The sequence below is a fragment of the Ambystoma mexicanum genome, chromosome 4q (genome assembly GCF_040938575.1).
Source record: "Ambystoma mexicanum isolate Mex_15411 chromosome 4q, UKY_AmexF1_1, whole genome shotgun sequence".
NCBI lineage: Eukaryota > Metazoa > Chordata > Amphibia > Caudata > Ambystomatidae > Ambystoma > Ambystoma mexicanum.
This window is the reverse complement of record NC_090928.1, coordinates 238,036,489-238,059,094: the sequence shown is the minus strand read 5'-3', so window position 1 is coordinate 238,059,094 and position 22,606 is coordinate 238,036,489.

The window sequence follows — 22,606 nt, the reverse complement described above, 5'->3', positions numbered from 1 at the left end:
AAGGGAAAATGTGGAATGATGAAATGGAAGCGAGGAGATTCCATCGATTAAACGGAAACATGAATGGAGACATACCGCCATCAAAGACCTGGACTAATGGCAATGTGAGTAACATTCTGGAGTATATGTTTGTCTCTGAACAGCTGTTAGCGAAAATCCAAAGTTTCTAAGTAACACCATGAACTCACAATCGATCACAAACCAATTATCGCTCTGATTTCTCACTGGAAAATCAGAGCAAACCCGATATGGGATACCAAAATCGAGCTGGAACATGGATTAAATCGGTTAACGCTGAAAAAAAGTGACTTTGACACTGTACTGATAAATCTGGAAAGTGGCAAGATAAAGAAAAAAGGTCAGTAGAATATGATACATCTCTACAGATATTCAAACAAAGTAATGGGAAATTCACAAAACCGAGAGTCCAAAAACTACATGTATATGACCCAGAGGTGATGATACAAAAGAAACAACTGAGAAAGGATCTATACGTACTAAAAATAGAAAAGAGTGAAGGAATAAAAGAAATGATTCGAAAAAGGAAACAAAAATACAAAAATTAGCAGAAATCCCATAAATCTCAGCTGTATCAACAGGATGCTGAAACCATGCAAAAAGCCATGAACAACACAAACAGCAGGACATTATGGGACTTACTAAACGAAAAACAATCAACAGCAGCGGCGCTTGTGAACCCAATATCAGAAACTGCTTGGATGGAACATTTCACGAAATTGTTCAATGAGACGGAAAAATCAAACTTGGAAAACAACACAGAGGAAAATGAAACAAGAGCCTGGAATATCCCATTCGATAAGGAAGACATAAAGTTGTTAATACTAAAAGCAAGCTCCTCAAGAGCTCCAGTGCCAGATGGCCTATCAAATGCGGTACTAAAAGAAGATCCCGAGAAATGGGCAATTTTTTGTGAAAGACTGTTCAAGAGAATTGTTATGCGAGGGCAAATCCCTAATTCATGGAAGTCAGCTATCGTCGTTCCCATTTTCAAAAAATGAAATAGGATGGAACCCAAAAATTACCGCCCAATTGCCTTGTTAGATTGTGTCGGGAACATCTTTGCCACCCTCCTGTTAAATCAACTGAAAAAATGGATCAAAGACACAAACATGTACGATAAACGGCAGTCAGGCTTTGTTGAAAAATTAGGGTATAATCTAAATCCTCTGATATTAGGATTGATGAAAAAAAGAGCATATACAAACAAAGAAAAATTATACACAGCCAGCATTGACTTACGTCAAGCTTTTGACAGTGTAAATAGAAATCGCCTTTGGGAAAAACTAGCCTCTAAAGGTTGCCCCACAGACCTGCTGAAAGCAATACAAGAACTGCATGCCAAAACTTCCATAAGAGTAAAATTAGATCAAAGTGGCACCCTGTCAAAGGACATAAAAACAACAAAAGGCCTTAAACAAGGATGCCGCTAGCAGCCACTCTTTTCTGCTTTTACATCGAAGATTTGCAATACTGCCTGGGAAATAGTCGAACTTTTCCACCAAGATTAAATGGCAGACCGGTCAATCATCTGCTATATGCAGATGATTTGATAATACTAGACCACACAAAAATTGGTCTTCAAAGAGCGCTAAATCAGGTCGAAAAATATATAGAACAAAAAGATTTACAAATAAATGCAGACAAGATGGAAATATTGATATTCGGTGATAAACGATGGAAAAAAAGCAAGAACGGGAAATGGATAGTGAACAAAACACTAATAAAACCATGCGATGAAATGAGATACTTAGGCATCCAATTAAGTGGAATAAAAAACGAAGAGCCCTGGAGAAGGATGCTAAAGACGAAAACAAAACCACTAACAGCACAAACGAAAATCATTAACAAAAGATACGGAAAGTTCTCCTTCCAACCTGTTATAACATTCTACAGGCTTACAGTGATACCAACATTAACATACGGAGCAGAAACTTGTATGAATATTCCGGAAGAATTTTGGAACACCCTACAAGGGCTATTCTGGAAAAATATCTTACCGATACCAAAAGCAACACCAATGACGGTGGCCTGACTGCTTTATATGTACACATCTGCCACAATAAGCTGATGTTGTACAGAAAAACAATGACCAACTTGACGCCTCCTCAATTCAAAATATTCTGCGAAAACAACAATTTCGAAGAAAAGGTAGTGGAAGACTGGAAAAGAGACAATGAACCAATTCTAAAAAAACTAACTCTAGAAATTCGAACATTGGCAGAAAATCCTATAGCTGTCAAAAGAATGTTATTGTCACGTCCCCGGTCACACATCGCACTACCACCATGTCCCTATGTAATTCCCGACGGTGGTTGGACTACAGCTCATGTTGGCATAGCAAAAGACTCAAGAGAAACTCCTTTCCGACACGAGCCCCTTACCTCCAGTGGCGGTTACCATGGAGACTGTCCACGCCACTTCATGGTCTTCGGATTGGTGTTGGGCCCCGTCGTGTTAAGCGACACGTGATGAGGAAGTGACAGGCTCGATTGGTTACACTAGACGAGGAGCACGCATCATGTGATCAGGAAGGAAGCATCGACGCACTCACGTGACATGAAGCGTAACACGTGACACGCTCACGTGACTTTTCTGCCTTTCAAAAGGTTCGAGCAAACGCTCACACGTCGCTTCACAGCTGCTTACGGCAAGTTTTGTAGAGCGTTTTTCCTGCTTTTGTTCCTTGGAATCCTTGATCACGGACTGCTTTCACAGACCTGCTCTGCTTCTCCTCGGTACCTTTGCTTTGGCGATCTTTCCTGGATCAAAATACGAACTTGGTTTTTCTCTTGGATTTGCTTTTGGATCATCCTTTGTTATTGTCGTGACCGGACGGTTTTCTGGCCATGGACTTCATCTTGGACTGATTACGGATTTCCCATCACAGTACTTTGCTCACGTTTCTTGGCAAAATCAGGTGTTTCTTTCCATCAAGAGTGCCATATTACCATCTGCTGCCTACCGCCGTCGACCATAATAGAATCCTGCCCAGTACTTCACCCAGGGTATCTGACCACTGCCATTGGGGTAAGAAAGATTGTGACTTGTCCTTGTAACCATTCACTGTCTTGTCTTGCTTTCTCTAACCTAGTTGCTTGCCTTACAGTGGTCAGGGGGTTGTTCCGGCGTTCCTGGTTCCAGGCTGACGGTACTCGACACCTGTGGCCCAAAGATTGCACGGGCAGTTATACTTGTCCGTGTGGTACTTGGGGACGGAGGTTTCATCATCTACACGACCATCAAGTCTTGACAGACTGTGAAGCCTACTGGTTGTTGAGATGATGGAATCCTCAGCCGAGGACCCCGTGGCTGCTCTAATGCAAGCTAAGCTGTCACAGCTCTAAGAACGGACATGGCGACAGCCACAACCGCCATACACCACCGTCTAGACTCTTTGCAGAGTGCCTGCCATCCATAGCTGGCGGACGCTGAGTTCGGAGACACCACGCCCCCAAACCCAAGTCCTTCCACGCCTCCCACACCCCCGGTCCCAGTGGTTGTGCCTACCCCGTTTCCTCTAGCAGCCCCGGAGAGGTATCAGGGTGATCCCAAGGGGTTCCGGACATTTCTCAACCAATGCAAGCTCCATTTCCTCTGCCGGCCTCAGGCTTTTCATGATTCCACCACTTAGGCAGCCTTTTTGCTTTCACATCTGACGGGTATTGCTGCCACCTGGGCAAATCCCTTATTAGAGAATGATCATCCAGCACTCTATGACTTCTACCTCCTGGTGGGCGAAATGTCCAAAGTCTTTGACACCAGACACAAAGCACAATCCAGAGACTTAGAGTTACTAGACTTCACTCAGGGCAAGCTATCCCTGATTGAATACATCACACGGTTTAATCAGTTATCCGCAGAAACAGCTTGGCCCGAAAATAAAAATTCGGTAGTTTTCTATCGAGGCTTGTGTAATGCTATGAAGGATGCCCTCTTGGTTGTGCCGTCCCTCCCAGCTGCCTTCTCTGATCTGGTTGATCTAACACTCCAAGTGGATGCATGGAGAACCGAGCGTCGGGCCGAAATCGGTCTTTCTAACAACCAGTCCCCCAGTACGGCAGAACCTTCTAGTGAACCCATGCAGATAGGGGGGATACGTAGCCCCATCACTCATGCTGAACGGGAGCGTAGGAGAACCGACAATGCTTGTTTCTAATGCGGCCTTAATGGGCACTTAGTTAAGGAGTGTCCGCGTCGCCCAAAGAACAGGCACTCAGGTTTTCAGAAAGCTCGCCTTTGAGAACGGGGGACAAGGCGAGCTTTACGCAGAACTCCTCCAAGACTCTCCCTGTGTTCGGCCCTATCAGACCAGTCATGGCTCATGCTCTATTGTACCCTACTAGAGAACATTCACACTCAGTACACATAGTCATCGACTCTGGGGCTACCGGTTGTTTCATAAACATCACCTTGGCAAAAGAACTGAATTTACCACTGATATCAAAGAAACACCCCAAACCCGTACAGGCTGTTGATGGTTCCTCCCTGGTCTATGGTCCGATTAAGCAACAAACAGCTCCTATGGAAATGATTATCCATGATACCCACAAAGAAACAGTGTCTTTTGACCTCATTTCCACACCACAGTTTGGGATCATACTCGGTATTCCTTGGTTGAGGAAACATAACCCTCACATTAATTGGGGTACAGGCCAGGTTCTGTTTGAGTCCGATATATGTCAACACTTCTGCCTGGTAGATTCTGGGGACATCTCGAATCCCGCAAGAGCCCTCGGGGCTGTGCCTTCATTAACAGTCAATGAGATCGAATCCTCCAAAACTACACACACGGTAGGGGCCGCCCTTACGGGTATACCTTCAGTGTACCATGATTACCAAATGGTGTTCGATAAGGCTTCAGCTGAGGGTCTACTACCCCACAGACCTTATGATTGTCCTATCGATCTAGTTCCCGAGGCCTCGATACCTAAAGGCCGTACTTATTCCTTGTCACCGACTGAAGAAATAGCTCTGAGGGAAAATATCCAGAAAGCCCTGCTTTTAGGTCACATCAGACCCTCCTCCTCTCCTGCAGCAAGCCCCATTTTCTTTGTTCCGAAGAAGGAGGGGGATCTTCGTCCTTGTGTGGATTACAGGCGGTTGAATTCTGTTACCATAAAGAACCGATATCCGATTCCTTTCAATTCTACCCTTATAGACAAACTCACCCATGCTTCCATCTACACAAAACTAGACCTCCGGGGGGCTTACAATCTAATCCGTATGCGCAGAGGGGACGAATGGAAGACAGCTTTCTGTTCACGCCAAGGTCTGTTCGAATATACTGTTATGCCTTTTGGCCTATGTAACGCACCGGCCACATTTCAACGGTTTATTGACAACATATTCAGTGACATCCTAGACATTTACGTAGTGATTTATTTAGATGGCATACTTATCTTCTCTCCTACACTCGAAGAGCACATCGTCCATGTCAGTTAGGTGCTATCCCGACTTCAGAAGAACGCATTGTTTGCTAAACCTGAAAAGTGCCTGTTTCACACAAAGGAGGTCGATTTCTATTTCTTGGGGTTTCACATCTCTCCTGGGGGTTTAGCAATGAACCAGTCGAAAATTTGTGCAATCACGGACTGGCCGATCCCGAACACACTGAAGCAACTCCAATCATTCTTAGGGTTTGCGAACTTCTACCAGCGTTTTATCGCCGATTTTTCATCCATCGTAGCCCCATTGACTGCCCTGACCAGTCCACTGGTGCCGTTTCATTGGTCTTCCGAACATCAGGTTGCCTTCGAATCCCTCAAAGTCTCATTCACTACAACCTCGGTTTTACAGCACCCAGATCCAGAACTTCCCGTCATTGTAGAGGCTGATGCGTCCTCGTTTGCATTGGGTGCGGTTCTCTCCCAACCTTGTCCAACAACTGGCCACTTGCACCCAGTGGCTTACCATTCCAGGAAATTCACGTCAACTGAGACGCATTACACGGTCACTGAAAAAGAGCTCCTGGCCATCAAGGATGCATTTCAGGTTTGGAGGCACCATCTCCTGGGGGCAAAACACCAAACAGTTGTTTACACTGATCACAAGAATCTGCAAGACCTGGCGTCACTAAAGTGCGTTAACAGTCGACAGGAGCGTTGGCACCTGTTCTTTGCAGCATATGATTTTGTGGTTAAACACAGACCAGGGATTGTTCACGGCAAAGCGGATGCTTTATCCCGTTCACCGGGGGGGGGGTTCTCTGCCGTCCTTTCCAGAGACCTTGTTGGACAAGGGGCACATGATATGTGCCTGTACACCCTCGCTACCCATGTTACAAACCATCCGTCAATGGATCGTACAACATCCTCATGCATTATCAGAATGGGACCCAGTATTGCAGGACGGGCTGCCGTTCGTACAGGGGAAGTTACTCTTGCCCACAACTGACACACGCATCCAAGCACTAGAGTGGTCCCACAATGCCATCATGAACGGTCACCCGGGACAACGACGCACTTTGGATCTGCTCAAACGTTGGTGTTGGTGGCCGTCGATGAGCCGTGACGTGGAGGATTATGTCAACACCTGTTTGGTGTGCGCGCAGTGTAAGTCAAGTAGGGGTCGCACGCTCGGACTGCTCCAACCCCTACCTATACCCACAAGACCCTGGCACATGGTCTCAATGGACCTTATCACCGACCTACCTCGTATACAAGGGTTCGATACAATCTGGGTGGTGGTGGATTCTTATACTAAAAAGGCTCGTTTTGTACCTTGTAAAGGAATCCCTACCGCTCCATCCCTGGCCCGGTTGTTCTTTAGGTCTGTGTTTTGTCTGTTTGGTCTGCCTCAGGTCATTGTGTCAGACCGTGGTTCTCAATTCACGTCCCATTTTTGGAAGGCCCTCACTAAACTTCTGGGTATTGACGCCCGCTTCTCTTCTGCCTATCACCCTGAAAGTGACGGACAGACGGAGAGGGTAAATCAGGTGTTAGAACAATACCTCCGTTGTTTGTCCCTGCAGTTCCAGTATACCTGGATTGATTCACTCCACCTTGCAGAATTCGCTTACAGTAATGCACTACATTCCTCCACTGGCTTTTCCCCGTTTTATGCCCTCTATGGCCAGCCTCCACGCACTCTGCCCTTTCCTGACTTCACGCCTACCAATACCCCTGCCGTTAATGATTGTGCCCACGATCTCACCATGATTCATGCCGAAACCCTGGTCCATCTCCGGGAAGCACAGTCATCCATGAAAATGGCGGCGGATAAGAAAAGAGTGGATGCCCCAGTATATCAAGTGGGTGATCGGGTTTGGTTGTCCTCTCGGCATTTACACATCCCTCGCTGCCGAAAGCTGCTCCCACGCTTTGTTGGCCCTTACCGGGTGTCTAAAGTCCTGAATCCAGTCGTTTATCGCCTGGACGTCCCTTCCACTTGGCGGTTACACCCGGTGTTCCACACCTCCTTGCTCAAGCCGTGCCCTGGCCCTACCCGCCTTGTCTCCCCTCCTGCTCCCATCTCTGTGGTTTCCCCTGATGAGTTTGAGGTTAGTGCCATTCTGGGTTCCCGTCTGTTTAGGGGGCGTTTACAGTATTTAGTGTACTGGGTGGGTTACAGTCCTGAGGATCGGTCATGGGTCCCCTCTTCTGATGTCCATGCCCTGAAATTGGTTGCTCAGTTTCACTGGGAACACCCTTCCAGCCCACGGGGTCGTGGGCCTTTAGGGGGGGCTCTGTCACGTCCCCGGTCACGTCCCCGGTCACGTCCCCGGTCACACATCGCACTACCACCATGTCCCCATGTAATTCCTGACGGCGGTTGGACTACAGCTCATGTTGGCATAGCAAAAGACTCAAGAGAAACTCCTTTCCGACACAAGCCCCTTACCTCCAGTGGCAGTTACCATGGAGACTGTCCATGCCACTTCATGGTCTTCGGATTGGTGTTGGGCCCCGTCGCGTTAAGCGACACGTGATCAGGAAGTGACAGGCTCGATTGGTTACACTAGACGAGGAACATGCATCATGTGATCAGGAAGGAAGCATTGACGCACTCACGTGACATGAAGCGTAACACGTGACACGCTCACGTGACTTTTCTGCCTTTCAAAAGGTTCGAGCAAACGCTCACACGTCGCTTCACAGCTGCTAACGGCAAGTTTTGTAGAGCATTTTTCCTGCTTTTGTTCCTTGGAATCCTTGATCACGGACTGCTTTCACAGACCTGCTCTGCTTCTCCTCAGTACCTTTGCTTTGGCGATCTTTCCTGGATCAAAATACGAACTTGGTTTTTCTCTCGGATTTGCTTTTGGACATCCTTTGTTTTTGTCGTGATTGGCCAGTTTTCTGACCACGGACTTCATCTTGGACTGATTACGGATTTCCCATCACAGTACTTTGCTCACGTTTCTTGGCAAAATCAGGTGTTTCTTTCCATCAAGAGTGCCATATTACCATCTGCTGCCTACCGCCGTCGACCATAATAGAATCCTGCCCAGTCCTTCACCCAGGGTATCTGACCACTGCCATTGGGGTAAGAAAGATTGTGACTTGTCCTTGTAACCATTCACTGTCTTGCCTTGCTTTCTCTAACTTAGTTGCTTGCCTTACAGTGCTCAGGGGGTTGTTCCGGCATTCCTGGTTCCAGGCTGATGGTACTCAACACCTGTGGTCCCAAAGATTGCACGGGCAGTTATATTCTATACTCGTCCGTGTGGTACTTGGGGACGGAGGTTTCATCATCTACACGACCATAAAGACTTGACAGTTATGGGCCGAAGACTGGTCAAATACGGAAACAAAAAGAGCACTGTCAAAAACCCATACACTCTCGAACACTAATTGGGGTGTAATGTCTATTATACCAAACTACTTGAGAAAATTTCCAAACTGCAAGCAAAGAGATCTACTGTTGCATTTTAGATTGAATGTCCTCTGAAATAAAGCAACAAAGGCAAGATATACCAAAGGAAAGATATGCACAATGTGTGGATGCAAAAGAAGTGAATAATCCCTCAGTCACTTGTTATTATTTTGCCCCAAATTAAGAGATCTCAGAAATTTGTATCTAAACAGCAACTTCGTTGATTTATGCGGTTTAGATTCGGAGAAGTGGTGGAGTCTAATATATGACTGTCGAACTCCAAGAATAAACTTTGTAACGGTCAAATTTTTAGAACAAACTCTTAAAAAGCTAGACCTTTGCGATGAAGAAGATGTAATGCAAAAAAGCTAATTGGTATAGCTAGGAAGATATACTGTTTTATCGTAAAATCTGTTAAAAATGTGTTTTTAAAGATTCTTCAAGTATCTGTAATGTATTTTAAAGGTCTCTATCAAGTTAGGTTTTATTTATTTGATTAAGGGTTTGTTGCTTGGTTTTTGATCTCCCCTATGTATTTTCTTACATTGTTTTCTTATTTAAGCTAGATCCCCTTGTTGAAAACGAATTTTTCTTTTTCTGATTGTGAAAGATTTGTAATAAACCAAATACACTTAATTAAAAATATATATATATGTTTTTAGGTCAAATTGTCGAAGTCAATTTGCAAAAGGTCAAATCTGCCCAAATCCTAAAAAGCTATACATCTGTATATGTTAGCAAGGGCCTGCTAGGGGGAACAGTTGTGAAAAGGCAATAAGGTGATTACACTTCTGTATAGACCAGCGAACCAGGGAAGTGACAGCCGCCAGGGCTCGCACAACTGCAGCTTGTAAGACAAGCCGCAGAACAAAAGTAATATAGAGAGAAATATATTGCTGTGTTATAAGGCTGCTGACTGGCAACATGGGGAAGTTGCCAGAAGCCTCCCTGAGGCTCATGTCCCCTTTCAACTGAAATAGTTGAAAGGCCCTGATGCTGTACCTGCCCTTGACGCATCAAATATTTAAAAAAGTAAGTAATTTACCTGCCTCAGAATAGATGTTTGCAGCTGTGTCTATACAGCACAGACATTAGGAAGTTCACTATTCTGCAGTGAGTCAGACCACCAGCTCGGAACTCTGAACAAACAGTAAATTATCCCACAATGAGCTCAGGGGGGCAGGTCTGAGTGGCAGGGGATGTGTGTGGTGTCCCGCTGATGCTCCGACACTTGCCTGGACCTCATGGGGCCCAGGGCAGACAGTGTGTCTGTTTCACTTAGGTCATCTGTGGCTAGGCAGCATATGTCCATCAAATGAATGGGCCATTTAATGATGGATGCTGCTCTTCTTGCTCAGGCTGGGCTGGCTGGGCAGGCCTCAGGCAGCCAGGGCTGGAAGAGCCATCAATCTGCAGGTTTTGACAACAAAATCTGTAGGCAATAGGACTACGTAAAAAGCAGTAGCCTACCACCCAAATCGGTATGATTTTGTTCTGCGACTTGCAGTGATGGTTTTATAACGTCCTAAATCCAGGACTGCTAGCCCCAGAATGCAAAGAAAAAAACAGGGCTAGACTAAAACCTCCCAAATGGAATGGGGCCTGATGACGTTTATGTAACCTTCTAAGAATGGAGAGACGGCCTCCTTCTCCCTCGCAAGAAAGTGCACGCAGACGTAGCCTCGCAACGCTGCTACCGACCGACTAATCCAGTCACAATTAAACTACTGGTTGCCCTGCACAAATTATGCCTCCTCACAAGCTGGTCGTAATGTGCTTCATAATTAGTCACGAATGAGAGAGAGGGCAGCCCTTGGGCAATTAGTAACTTCCCAATCAAGGTGACATTGTGCCTTAGGAGGGACATTATATTTCGTTGCCATGGCTTCATCACGATTTCCCCTTTGAGCTTTGTGATGTCTGCCATCTGATGAAACGGGTTCTAATTTTTATTTATCTTTAAACGTGAATGTACCCGCATGGATTTGACATGCATGTGGCACACACATAGCACACGCAAAGGTGTCACTGCTCCTGACAATAAACTCTAACCCAGTGTAGATGCAGCTCACTTTTAATTTTTGTAATCAAAATGCATGCGGCTATTGGATTGCAAATGTAGCCGATTTTAAACTGCGAATGCAATGTAAGAACTAAACACGGGCCTTTCACATTAAGGACCGAAGCATTGTGAATTGCTGGTAGCAATTCAACGTTTTATTTGTATTTGTATTTATTGTGTTTTTATAGTGCTTTACTCCAAAGCGCTTTGCAATTTAACAACAAGAATACATAGAAAATAATAACAGTAGAAGCAATTTACAAAACTTGAATCAAACCAGTAAAACAGTATGTAGAACAATTTGCCTATGAGGATAAACAAGAAAGGAGGGGGAGGGGAAGGAAGAGGGAAAGAGAACGGGGAATAGAGTGAGGGAGCAAGAGGAGGGAAGGACTAAGAGGGAGAGGGGGCAGCTAAAGAGAAGTATGAAGGGGATATTAGAGGGGAGAGAGAGAAAGGTGAAAGGGGGGATAAGAGTGTCAGGGTGGGGAATGGAGAAGGAGTGATTTCAAGGAAGCACGCAAGGAGGAATAGGTGGGGATGGAGCGGATAGAAAGAGGTAGTGAGTTCCAGTGTAGGGGGCGAGGAGATGAAAGGAGTGGAATCATTTTGGTTTGAAAATGCTCGGTGAACAGATTGCGTCACAGGAACAAAACAAAAATGAGCAGAAATAAGGCTAAGGGTCAATTCAAAGCTGAAATCTACCCTCCAAAGTCTGCCACTGGAAAAAAATCCCTCTGCCAGTAGCATCCCCAAAAAGGTAACCGTAGACGGTGATATTTGTCAAAATCTGCCTGTCATGCATTACCATCTCATTTAGAGTTTCAAATCCGTTCAAAACGCGGGCAATGGTCCTCTCAAAAATTCCTCCAGCCAAAAGGAGGTGCAAAAGAGACAGTCCCAAGGCCACAGGAAGGACAAGCAGGCACATCACCTGAATATCCCATGAGCCGGCACACACAGGCCATGGTGCAGAGTGAACGAGTGCAGCAGAAAAGGCACATTTAGGCCAGAAAAGAATGTGAGCTGAGTACACAAGTCCCCAGGACAATACTCTAACCCAGAATACCCATTGTACCACCCAGCGACCACACTCGGACGCCGTGAGACATCATCAGAGATCAGTGACAATCTACCTGTTTCAACATCTAATGAAGGTATTAACTAAGACTAGCTCAGTAAGCCCTAGGAGAAAGATTCCCAGTATGACCTGTGATGGATGCCTGGGAGACCTTGCCTGTAGGAAGCACCTGTGTGTAATCATTCAAAACCTAGGCTAGGGTATATGGATATACCTACAACGTCAGTATTGTCAGTGGGATCGAAGCATACAAATAACTTTTTATTCTGGAAACTGCATAAAAGAAATTTTCAAAAAATGAAGAAGAGCAAAACAAAAAATGATAAACATTCCAAATGTGTGTATCATACATTTTTGTATGGGTCATATGTACAGTAGTGAAGATAAACAAAATTAAATTCCAACACAAAATCAATTTAGACATTTATCAGGGAAAATAACAATCAAATCTTACTTTCCTACTTAGCTTGCAGTATTGGGTACCATCATTTTGTGGGATATAAATGGGGGACAAAATCCCTGTTACAATCAAAACCCTTGCAGAGTCATTTGAGGCTTAATCGGTTCCCCATTATTCTACGTTTGTGGATTAATCCATACTGTGTCATCACCAAATTGTGGTTTATGAGTGGATATCAAACTAGCAATAGCGTAGAATCTTCTGGTTGTAAACCACTGTAATAAATTAACCAAACATTGACTGGGTTAGCTACTGATGCAATCAGCAAGGAAATAACAATGTTCAATTGCATATTCTACTTAATTGACTTTAGTACACAGGTGTTGGAAAACTATCACGAGTGCTCAATTTGATTTGTACCTCCTCTACTATGTGGCTAAGGCGTTCACGTACCGCTGCACTAATGCCATGCTTAACCAGCAAGTTAACACACCTTCTAGCAAACCGTGTTTCTGAGCAATGCTTCGCTTAGCAACGAATTAGGAGGATGTGCCCATGATTTCACTAGTTTAACGAACAGACCCAGAGCACGACCCTGGGTTAGAAACTCGGTAGCAGCCAGTCCAAAATCACCCCAGATTAATTCCATAGGGGTGCTCTGGGGTAATCCCAATAAAGGTCTCCTGCACTTTCCCTCAATTTGTTTAGTGGCAGAAAAAGCCTCTTTAGGCCCATCCTGCAGACCCACATAGTATCATATGCGTTATTTTAGAATTGTATGTGCTATTATGGCTGGCCTTAAATTATAGCCACAGTATGTAATATAATAGAGCTGCCAGCCCTGCATGCATTGGATAGATTTTTCAGAGGAATACTGCCCAATGCAATTTTTACATCGCGCTCAGTGCCACCTCACCACCACTTCATGGCACTGTACAGGCATTTCTCGGAAGAGCTTCAAACCATTAAAAGCAGAAAGACCAGCTTTTTACTTGACATGATTGCTCCTTTCAGCACAGCTGATAAGCATTTGATCGGACAGAAGAACATTTTTCGAATGCTCGTTTCATGGCTCTATAGAAAACCTTTCTGACTGGCTGCTATTAATTGTATTAGACAGCATGGCATCGGATGCGGTGTGTTTAATGGAACTGTGCAGCACTTGCCAGTAAGGCAACTAAACTATCAATGGGACAGTATCGACAACTCTCTCAACACAACTGGTACAGTTTTAATAAGACGGTGTGGCACTCCACATTGAGCTGAGCCTTTGCTGCTAAACATTGCAATGGCACCTTCACAGCACATCTGGGCTGCAGTGTTTTCAATGCTTTAGCACTTGCCTTGTGTCTCAGAAGTGGGCTCATGATTGAAGTGCAAAGACTCTGAACTTCCTTTTCATCAGGTGTGATTCATACACCCCACACCACACAGTCCCCTCATTACATACGGGGTCATTACAAGTGAGGCGTTAAGGGGTTAACGGCACCAGTAAAGGTGCCGGAGCCGTCAACCCCTTACCGCCTCATTACGAGTCTGCTCGCTGGAACCCGCTAAGGGCGCCTGGTTTTACCAGGCGCCCTTAGCGGGTCCCGCGAGCAGACCAGGGTGCTAACAACGGGCCCGTTATTAATGGGCCCGTTGTTAGCACCCTCCCCATTCCCACTGAGCCATATGGGGGCTCGAATGGGAATGGGGAAGGGTTCCTCGAATTAGGAATTACCGGGCCCTCCAAGGTCAGAATGGCCCGGGAATTCCTCATTCGAGGAACCCGGACCCGGTACCCGGTAAGGGGGTAGCCATGCCGCTAATAGCGGCATGGCTACCTCCTAACTTGTAATGACCCCCATATACTAATTACAGAACTATTTCGTATTACGCAGCATAAGGCTGTAGTTTCGTTTTTAACCTTGCAGGGTTGCATTAAGAATGAGTGATATATCTTTCACCCACTATGCTAGATAAAGAATCTGGGGTTATTTTCATTTTTGTGTGATCTGCCTATGCTTTTTAGCACAGAACATAAGGATTAATGATGTATGGCTTTTAAACTTGTACTTCATACAGATGTCCCATTCCTGTAACACACACAGTGTAGCACTGAGCTGCACTACTTAAGGGAACAACACAAATGAACCTCCAATTATAGTGCACTACCATCGGGGCTAAACATTACAAGTTACAAGCTATTAGCCAGGCATTAGTAGTCACTCGCTCCCTCAATTCTTCACATATGCACACCACTCCATTTCTTACTTACCAAGAGTCCATTATCACTAGTCAATGGCTACTGACATTTTTTAGACCTGATAACATATTTGTTGACTGACATCATATACTTGTAAGAATAACACCTTATCCAATGGTGTGATTTGTTTCTCATTTCAGCCAGAACAAAGAAACATTTGATAGTTTCCTGGTACTGACAAGAGCGGTGGTCTAGCAAACATTTCCTCATGCAGACTTCCTGACACACATGCTGCAGTTGGAAGCGATCACTTATTAGCTACACACTCACACCACGATTGCTAGCAAACGCTATTTGTTTGGCCAGATGATGCCAGCACACCCCACTCGAAAATGATTCCACCAACGCTGATGCCAGGCAATTACATTAATTGCCAAGTGCTCACATTCAAAGCCAGGTATTCCACTAATTCACATCATCTAGCAGGCATGCCAATGAAATATAAGCAGCCTTAGATATTGCACTGATATGCTGAAGTAAGCAAATCATATTCCAGGTAGTACCATCAAATGCCAACTTCTCAGATCATTTATTTATTTATTCACATTTGTTGAGCGTGCAGCGGCCCGTAGGCATCGTGGCACTGGTTACAGACATTTTCCTTAGTTACAGTTTGCAGACATTTTTCTTAGTTATAGTTACCTTGACATATGCCATTTTTCCGTTTTTTTCTTTTCAGAGCAAGCAGGGTGGGGAGCAGCGAGAGTAGTGGGTTAGGTGAAGAGAGTGGTTTTAAGTTTTTTCCGGCAAGCAAGGAGGGAGTTTTCAGCTCTGATGTCCGCAGGTAAAGAGTTCCATAGCTTGGCGGCTATGTAGAGGAAGCCTAACCCTCCAGTTCTGTCCTTGTTATGTGGGGAGTGTGCAGTTGGTTGGTGTAGCGAGTCCTGACTGGTCTTGTAGATGTGGAAATAGTTAAGGTCTCAGATAGATATGGTGGTGCTGTGAGGGTGAGGCATTTGTGGGTGAGGGTGAGGAGTTTGAAAGTGATGCTCTCTTTTACCCGGAGCCAGTGAGCTTCCTGTCTGGCTTGGGTAATGTGGTCTCTTTTTGGGATGCTCAGTGCTGCTCTTGGTGCATTGTTCGGTGGGATTTGGAGTCGGTTAATGTTTTTTGCAGAAGTACCTGCTAGGAGAGCATTACAATAGTCCGATGGTTGCTCTAGCAATTAGATAGACAATTGGGTTTGGAGATGTATGGCTTTATAGCATTTATGAGTTTAGTGGTGTGTGCTGAGGCGGAGGAGATGGCACCGACTTGTTTAGTCATGGATAGTGTAAAGTCTATGTAGACTCCTAGGGTCTTCACAGAGGTGGACACAGGGATGATGGTTTTGTCAATGATGAAGTTGGAGTACAGTTTGTCGAGTTTTGCTAGCGTCGTTTTTTGACCTAGTATGATGATTTTGGTCTTCTCCCAATTGAGGCAGAGGCCATTGGCTGCCATCCAGGCCTGGATGGTGGAGTAGATTGAGTGGAGTGCTTCGACGTCTTTGTGGTGTACGCCAGTGAGTGGTAGGAGTACCTGGGTATCATCAGCGTAGTTGGTATGTGGGATACCCAGGGCTTCAAGCTTGTCGAAGAGAGGCTTCGTAGAAAGGTTTTATAGAGTGGGTGCTGTGCAGGAACCCTGTGGGACTCCACAGTGGATGGTGGTGGGGGCTGCGTTGGCTTTTTGAGAAGATTTTCATAGCCCTACCCTCCAGGAAGAAGGTGACCCAGAACGCTGCTTCTTTGGAGAAGTTGGCTGATTGGGTGAGGTGTGATGTAAGAGTCTTGTGGTCCAGCAGATCGAAAGCCACCGAGAGGTCTAGGAGTAACAGGAGGGGTGGCTTTCCCTTTACCATAATTTGGGTAATCTGTTTTTTTATATCCACCAGGGCAGTTTCAGTACCGTGTCCCTTGTAGAAAGCGGATTGACTGGTTTATTTGTTTGTTTTATTATTTATAATGTACATCAGACCCGGGGGTATCAGGACGCAGCAGTTACAAGAAGATGCAAAGCTTAGTTACAGAGAATCGTAATATGAGATACCTTACTTACAAAGCATTACTTACAGAACTAAGTCCCTAGGTCCCTAGGTCCCTAGGATGGAATGTGCTTCAAGGAATAGTTGGATTTGGCAATGGGCAGCTTTATCCAAGATCTTCAGAAGGAAAGGCACAGAGGTTATTGGTCGGTAGTTGTTGAGTTGGGTGGGGTCTAGAGTGGGCTTTTTCAGAAGGGGGCGCACCCATGCTTCTTTGAGGCTGGCGGGGATAATGCCTGTTCTGAAAGAGGCATTAATGAAGGCTGTCAGTAGAGGAGCATGGCTGTCTGCACAGTCCTTGATGAGTTTGGGTGGGCAAATGTCCCCTTTACACATTGAATGTTTTAAGTTTTTGAGGATGTTTATGACTTCAAGTTCAGAGATGTCTCTAATAGAGAAGAGGGGTTTAGTGGGAGAAGGAGTGGAATGTGATGGATTGGCCCCTGGAAGGCTGGGTAGTGCGTTGTCGTGGTCCAGAATTTTCTTTTGCAAGAGGTTAATTTTATTAAGCATGGCCGCTTGGATACAAGCACACCAGGCTTCATCTTTGATGATCTCATCTGGGGTGTTGGGGGGGAGGTAAGTTTTTTGAATATGGTGAAGATTTCCATGGATTGTGAGTTGGCATTAGAGATTCGAGTGTTAAAAGCGTTAGCTTTAGCTTTGGTGATGGCATCTTTATATTGGTGGGAGATTAGGTTGAATCTGTTCTTGGTACTATCGCTAGGGTTGCTTTGCCAATGTTTTAGTGCCTCCCTCTTGCAGGAGCACATGGATTGTAGTTCTTCCATGAACCAGAAATTAGAGTGAAGAGACTTTTTTATTTTTTATTTTCTAGTGACGCAATGGCATTGATCGCATTGGTGAGAGTATCTTTGTAGATGTCCCCTAGAGTGTTGGGGTCATTCGAAAAAGGGTGGGCTAGTGCAAGGATGTTGAGGTAAGGGCGTAGGTTGTCTGCAGGAAGCTTTTTGGAGCTTCTCATTAGTGAGGTGGGGTGGGTGTGAGTTTTTTTGAACTGGAGGTGATGGGCAGGGTGAATTCAATACAATTGTGGTTGGACCAAAGCAGCGCTGTGTTAGATGTGATAGTAGTGAGACAGTTAAGGCTGCGACCCAGTCAAGGGTGCGTCCATTGTTGTGTGTGGGGGTAGAGAAGAGATTTTTTGAGTGAATCTTAGGTCATTGAGTTCTTTGGCGAGGGTGGCAGCAGCTTTGTCTTTGGGGTCGTTAAATCCTAGGTTGAGGTCTACAAGAAGGATGGTCTTAGTAGAGCCTTTGATATTGTTGTTAAGTGGATGGATGAGGTGTCCCTGGAAGTCTGATGGGAGGCCTGGGGGGCGATATAGCGTGTGTATATTGATGTTGCTATTAGGGGACAGTGTGAGCTTTACAGAGAGCATGTCTGAATTGCTCAGCCATGGGTGGCTAATGGATCTGAGAGAGAGGGTTTCTTTGAAAATGAGGGCACTCCTCCTCTTAGGCGAGTAGGTCTGTCTTGTCTGAGAATGGTGTAGCCTTCTGGGATTGCAAGGGCGATGGCAGGGTCAGATGCCTCATGCAGCCAGGTTTCAGTGATGGCTAGTAGGTCAATGTTATGACTGGTTAGGAGGTCGTGTATTTCTAGGGCGTGGGCGGTCTAACATTAAGGAGGGCACATTTAATGTGTGGTGGCGGTATGATTGTGATTTTCGTGGTAGTGGGGATGTAGGATGTGTGGGTGGGTTGGCAAAGCGGTGTGTTTGGAGGTGTCTGGGTGTGTGAATAGGTGTGAGAGGGCTTTCGAGGTATGAGGTGTATTTGTGTGTGAAACGGGAGCCTAGGCGGAGATTTCGAGCGGTGGTGCTTGAAGGAAGGCATATATGTTCTAGTGGGTGAGTACGTGCTCTAACTCTGGTGCGTCTGTTACTAGTTGGCTTGGGGCTCTGCATTAGATATGAGTTGGTTGCGTTTGAGAAGGCGGCTTCTTGGTGGTAGTGTAGATGGGCAGTGTGGTATATTGGGGGAGAGTGTGGGTGGTATGGTGCAGTGTTTCTGTGCAGGCGGAGTTGGAGTGTGTTCCAGTAGGATCCAATATGGTGAGAGAGATTGTGAAGCCAAGACTATGGTAGCGGTGGGATGGTAGAGGCTACAGAGTTTGTAGAGGACTTTGGTAGAGGATGTGGGCTGCATGGTGTGCGTGAGGCCTAGTGGTGGGTGGCCGTGCGTATTAGGTACTCCTGTGGTGAATGATATGCCGGTATGTGCGAAATAAAAATTATTGGCATACTGTGGTGTATTGGCAAATGGAGAGGTAGGTGAAGAGGGACAGTAAGGTATCAGTGGAAATAATCGCAATGCAGCCAATCCTCAGATATATAGAAGTGAGGCAATCACTGGGCAGATAGCACAGTGCTAGCAGTCAAGGGGTAGGTGACACAATGAGAGCAATCATGGAGCATAATACAGTATGGCACTCATGGGGCTGGTGGCACAATGCGAGCAGTCATGGAGCATAATACAGTACAGCAATCATGGGGCTAGTGGCACAGTGCGAGCAGTCATGGAGCATAATACAGTACAACAATCATGTGGCTGGTGGCACAATGAGAGCAATCCTGGAGCATAATACAGTACGGGACTCATGGGGCTGGTGGATCATATAGCAGGTATCATCATCAAATGATCAGAGTGTGCTCGGCATTTCCATTAAAGGGTAAGTATTTTCAACATATGCCAACCATTGTCAGCAGATACCCAGGCGCTCACACCACACACAGGGTATTGCCAAATGCTAGGTGCTCTTATCCTATCCCAGACAGGCAGTGCTACCCCACCACTCAAAACTAAAACACCACAGAAGCAAAGCTCTTCCTCATGCTCTGGGAGATGAGAAGCAACATTTATTTATGTATTTATTGTTAGCTTGTAAGGCGCTTTATACAATAAGAATATACTGTTTCAAAGCACCCAAAGGGCAAGGAGGGAGGGAGAGTGGAAAGTACATTACAACAATTGCAACACAATATTTAAGAGCAGAGGATGAAGAGGGAGGGGGATGAACCTACTATGCCTTGTGAGCATTCAGAATGTGAGTATTCAGAACATGTGTCTGTCACAAGAAAACTGGGACAAGAAGACCAAACTCAGGCTTGTCTGAAGTGCTGGTCTGACAGACTAGTGTGCATCGGTTTTATGGACCAAGGCGAGGGAGTTTTGCAACTTGTTGCACCTGGCGGGCCACATCTGGTAGTTTTGATAGTAATTCTGGCACAATGGTATTTGTGTTTATGGGCCATATTTTTGGTACCTGGCCCTTTTTTCCCCCCACAGTCCTATCCACGGAGAGACAGGGAAATAAATCTGCTTTTCACATGAAAGTACACAAGAAGCCAGTGTAGTGCTGTTTGCACCCCTTGTACTCATTTGGTGAATACTTGTCTCTTTTAGCCTACCAATAAAGTGCTTTGTAGATGCATTTGACAGGCAATCCCAGCACGGGACATTTAGCTGAGTTGGACACAGTGCACCAGCTGAATGCAGCTTCAACAATTCATGCGTGATCCCACGGAAATACTGCACTGGTAGCCACTGTCCTAACGGTTGGGTCCTGTTCTTGGAACACACTCCAGCCCTGTAATGTAATATAATACAGAGGTGAAGAGAGAGGGGCCAGGCCCTCGAGAGTGGCTGTGTCTTGGGCAGGTCCTTTTTTGGAAGGGGTGGTAGGAATGTGTATGTGGTGGCCCAGCAGTCTGCTCCACTCCCTCCCCTCATCTTTCTGTCTGTTTAAAACTGCATGATGACAGCCATGGAGGACGCAGGGATCCTACTCAGCCCTGACAGACACAGAGCAGATCACAACAAAAGTTGCATGACAACATTATTTGCAAAAGTGATTTTCCAAGAGAAAATCGAAAACACAGATTGGCCCCAGGCTTTTTCACAGCACTGCACAGACCAGTTCTGTCCTCACCTGAAATCAATATCAACTTGTCAAGCACAAAATCAATGGTAGTTTGGCAGCGCCCGACACACGGGCCAGCCTGAGCACATGTTGTTGCCGGCTGCCTGCCTGCTCCACTTGCTGCGTCCTCAACACATGCCAGGTTCGGCAATGGTCGCCCACGCCCTTCCCCTCTCCCGCTTGCGCTGTCTGTAGTGCACTGCGCATCATGTGACGCACGCACTGGGGGAGAGAGCAGCAGTCACTCAGGAGCAGAGGGCACCTGTGGTTTACTTCCCGGCCTGGGGCGGTGTCGTGCCCCTTAAATGCGCACGTAGAAAAGAAATATTTGGCAGGCAGCGCAGCTCTGGCACAGGCGAAGCCTTCACAGTTGGAATGAAAAATAACCCCTGCCTTTCCCTCGCCTCACTTCTCATTGTTGGGGGGGATACATTACATTACACCCCCCCACTTAAAATTGTTGGGGGATTGGTCCCCTCTGTCCCCCCGTTTCCTACACCCATGCCTGACAGCCCCGAATGCTTGTCAGATATTGCTGATCTTGTCAACAAAGAAAGAGGCAATGAGATCACAGTGGTCTTGTGTGTGCAAAGCCTCTGCTAAAGACTGAATCAGAGCTGAGAGTTCTCTTGCAACTTCAAAAGGTTCCCTAGCAGAGCAGAAAAATGTCAAGATCCGATCAGCAAAATAGAGAGTTTTGGCCTTTATAATAGCAGCTTGATATTCTGAGGGGGCTTGTTTATAATTCTGTTTGTCGCAAGGAGCAAAATCGATGTGCCCTTTACGTTCAGCACGGCAGCAGCCTTGTTTGAGTGACCTAAGTGCTGCCGAAAACCAGAGAGCAGAGGGCTTTGAACAACTAAAAGAAGATTTTATGGTAGTCATGGTATCCACCAATGCATTACAAGGATCCACTTTGTCACTCACTACTCCTTTCTGAGTCAAAGGGATCAACATGTTGGCAATAGAGGTAGGGCTGATGGCTGCACGGTGACGGCAAGTCTAAGCGGACTTGCTAGGTCCCTGGTCAGCGGTCTGAAAGGAAATTGGAAAAGAAGCAAGTAGTGAACGGATCAAGGCACAGGAAGGGGCATGAAAGTGTTTAGCCCACTAGATTCGCTGAAAATTAAGTCAACCGTGTTGCCTAAATTGTGGGTGGGAAGGTGGTTCCTCAGAAGAGTCCACCAAACGACCCACTACATTTGTGCCTGGAGGTCAGTAGGGTTATTTGGCTGTAGATTAAAATCACCCAGAAGAACCAGTTTTGGGTGGTTCAGAGAGAAATCTGCCACCAATTGAGCAAAACCATTAAGAAAAAGAGCCATTATGAAAGAAGCTGGCCGATAAACTAGAAGTAAGTGAATAAAAACACTAGAAGAAGGCTGTAGCCTAAGCAAAAATAATTCCCAAGGCAACTTGTGAGTCAGGGGAATAGAAGAACAATTCAAAGTGGACTGGAAGATTAAGGCTAGGCCACCCCCAGCCCTAGGGAAGGGTCTGTCCAACTGTAACATATTATACTGAGGAGGCAGCCTCTGCACAATGTCCGGACCTGAATATGGAGAAAACCAGGTTTTGGTCAAGCACGGAAATATGATGTCCCGTTCATTATAGGGAAATCTAGAATTTAAAGGAATTAAATATCAGAGACCTAGCTCTATTAATATAGTCAATTGTGTGTGTGTGAAGTAAATTAGTACTATATGGGATTTTAGCTTACCCACATTCTCAGGAGCTGGGATTGAGTAGAGGAAATATACCACACTGATGGGGACCGATAGAATGCATGCCAAGCTGATAGATTGTTAGCAGGCATTTTAGAACCAACGTGGTGTGCGTGCAAAGCGTGATGATTGATTGATTGTTTATTTATTTATTATGCGCTTATGCACAAGTGTTTCAAAGCACAACCATGCATGGGAGGGGAAGACAAGACAAACAATCTTACTAGGCAAGGTACATTCAGATCATGCAGGTGAACAGAACAGGAAGTGCGTGGGAGGGGGGAG